At 44.5% G+C, this 3,450-nt stretch overlaps 1 pseudogene; it reads right to left on the reverse strand.

The window, feature by feature from the left end:
* Nucleotides 1–321: 321 nt before the first annotated feature.
* LOC149233776 (G-type lectin S-receptor-like serine/threonine-protein kinase At2g19130 pseudogene) lies at nucleotides 322–3,050 on the reverse strand (annotated as a pseudogene).
* Nucleotides 3,051–3,450: the final 400 nt, after the last annotated feature.

A 3,450-nucleotide genomic window follows, 5' to 3' on the forward strand; every position in this document is an offset into this window, starting at 1 on the left:
CACACTTAATTAGACTATGAGTTAAATGGACTTGACTCAATGCTTCAACACTCAACACTTAGTTAACTAATTCTTTAATTTTAGTCAACTCTTCAAGTATAAATAATTAGTTTATTTTAACATCTCTAGGTCTTTGTAACTTCGCTTTGACTTGACTCAACTCTTCAACACTCAACCCTCAATTAATTGATTCTTTAATTTTAGTCAACTCTTTAGAGGCAATTAAGTTATTTTAACATCTCCTCAATTGTTTATAACTTTATTTGATACCAATTTATTGAAAAAACATAAACACCAAAACACAAATTTCATACACAAAACACAAAAATTACCACTCCTTATTTATCACATAAAACCGGATAATTACAATGAACCCAATAAAAAATATGTATATATTTCCACTTAACAACTTATCTATATCACTTAAACTGAGTCGACACTCAAATTTATTTACTCTCTAATTTTAACCAACTAGTCAGGAGTACTTAGCTTATTTTAACAAGGGAGACGCCTCTTTATGTAAAAACTATTATCGAGGAGATGCTACAGTGGAGTGGAGGGAGTACCAGTGTCGTTGCGTGCATATGCAGAAGTATCTTCATCCCAAAAGAAAACGCCTGGACTGTCATCGCAGGTATCGAGAGAGTGGGGAATCGGGGGAAGCGGGGGTACGTCAACAATACCTTCCAATATCTGCAACACTTTACTCATCGACGGCCTCGCGTCTTCGTCGTCCTGGATACACCATCCTGCCACTATGGCAGCCCTCTTCACTTCTTCCAGGTCTGCATCATTCAACAATTCCTTGTCGAGCACTTCCATGGCGTTTCCTCTGCTGATGTGAGTTGCAGCCCAAGCTGGAAAATACAGCTCGGAGGATTCAGAGACCTTGTCCATGTTTCTCTGCCCCGCAATTATTTCAAGCAACGTTATGCCGAAGCTGTAGACGTCGGCTTTCACAGTGATCGGCAGACCTGAGAGCCACTCGGGGGCCAAGTACCCTCTCGTTCCTCTCATGGTCGTCAAGACCTTACTATACTCTCTGCCCAGGAGCTTCGCCATTCCAAAATCGGCCACCTTCGGGCAGAAATTGGAATCCAGGAGGATATTTTCGGGCTTGATGTCGCAGTGAATAATGCGGTCCTTGCACTTCTCGTGCAGGTAAACAATTCCCCGGGCAGTTCCGACCGCGATGCTGAAACGCGTTTTCCACTTGTGCTGTTCATGATTTCTCTGGGATTTCTTGAATAGGAAGGAGCTGAGGCAGCCATTAGGCATGTATTCGTACACCAACAGTCTTTGGGAGCCCTCTATACAAAACCCCAGCAGCCTAACCAAATTCACATGATGGGCAACTCCGATGGTACTCACCTCCATGCAAAACTGCTTCTCTCCTTGGCTCACACTCTCCAACTTCTTAACTGCCACCAGAGAGCCATCTGCTAAAGTCCCTTTGAAGACGGAGCCGAAACCCCCACCTCCCAGACGCTCAGAAAAATTCTTCGTTGCATTCTGCAGCTCTCTGTAAGTGAATAAAGTTAGCCCGGCGGGGACGTATTCTGTGGAAAACAAAATCGATCGCTTCCAACACCAGATAAACAACAACGCAAAAGCCAAAATAGCAAGCACCCCTCCTACGACACCGCCCACCACGCCTGCGAGTTTGGTCTTCTTGTTGGAATTGACGGAATGAGGCACATCAGCGGCATCTAACCGCAGAAACACAGAGATCCCGTTGGAAGTATCGTACAAATTTAGTAATTCACGGAACCACATTACACACCTCTGCGAAGTGCCGTTAACGTAAGCGTATGCAGTGCAGGAGCAATTGCTGAGACAGGCTTCCTGGCACCGGTTTTGGCCTTTGTATTCAACCCCGTGAGAGGGCACAGATGTGCCACTTATTTCTACAAACCCGTCCGTGCTGCTCTGGTTTCTCGCATGACTGCATCGCAGCGGCGTCTTCCGAACGCAGCCGCTTGACCATTGCTGAGATTTCCATTCTTGGCTGTCCCTGGGGATAAAACCCGGCACGCAGTTGCAGGACTGAACATTGTTATTATTGCACGATCCATAAGGCCCGCATATGGCATAAACCTCGCATTGAGTGAGGGGCCGTTGCCAGATCATCATCCATTTTTTATTTTCCACCAATGCGTCCGCTCGAATTTGTCCTGACTTATCCATAAAGAAACGGATTCCCGCCTGCAGTAGAGTTGAAGTAAAATACATGGACGAACCGTTTCTGAAATATTTAAAACCGTACCTGTGTTGGGAGGCTTCGGGATTATTGCTGAAATATAGGCCGTTCCAAAGACCGCTGTGCCAATATGTGGTGTCATTATTCCACATCAACACGAACTGGACGGCTCCATTTGGATCCAACAACAGGGTGAAGGGTCCAGGACTCGGGTCCCAGGGGCTCCTCCACGCTGACAGCCTCTGGCTATTGCTAACCTTCATGCCTGGCAACCATGTATTTTGCGGATAGTCAATGCTCTGCCAAATGATTTGAGTGTTATTCTTGGCACTCACAACAACCAAGTTACCAGAATCCGTTATCACAGCAGAAGAAGGCTTATTCCCGTTTCCCTTGGAAGACCAAATAGTGGATCTTCCATAAGACAAAAGGAGACTCCCGTCCTCTGTGAGATTAAGAACGCTGGACGAGTTCTCCAGCGGTTGCTGCACGTTGGCCACCCAAACGACTGTCTGCTGTGAAGTCTGGGCATACCAAATTCCTACATACCATTTTTCAACATTGTTGTGGTTGAGATTGAAAAATCCAAATTTAAAGATACCGCCTTTAGAAATCCTGGTCTGATTACCAGTGAGAGAAGAGCCCACCACTATTCTGTCGGAAGCTGCGTCTTCCGCATCACCAGACTTTATCTGAAACAGCATCACAAACAGGAAGAGAAAACAGTAGAGAATCCATGGGAGTCGCTCTGTCATACTCTTTTCACTTCCCATTCTAAAATCAATGATACATGAGCTGCCTTGCTGCCAGTACACCATGATCTCAAGCCCATTATAACGTGTTCATGAGTCTGGTCCAACCCTTGAATGGTTCATGATTGTGATTTGGCTTTGAATTTAGAAGCCCATTATGACGTACGTCTGCGATTTGGCTTTGAATTTTGATACAATATAGTCCATTATAATGTGTTATGATTGCGATTTGCCATTTTAATTCTCAAGTCCAATATAACGTGGTTCGGCATTTCAATGCTGTCTATTCAACTTGAACTACTCGATATGGTATAGTCAATTGTCACCTGTTCATAATTTGATTTGCCATTTCAATTCTCAAGTCCAATATAACGTGGTTCGGCATTTCAATGCTGTCTATTCAACTTGAACTACTCGATATGGTATAGTCAATTGTCACCTGTTCATAATTGCTAGTCAACCGAATGCTGTCTATTCAACTTGCACTGCTGGATAGGC

The sequence above is a fragment of the Pinus tabuliformis genome, chromosome J, assembly GCF_031772625.1.
Source record: "Pinus tabuliformis cultivar Carrire ecotype Pingquan chromosome J, CPIR1, whole genome shotgun sequence".
Lineage (NCBI taxonomy): Eukaryota > Viridiplantae > Streptophyta > Pinopsida > Pinales > Pinaceae > Pinus > Pinus tabuliformis.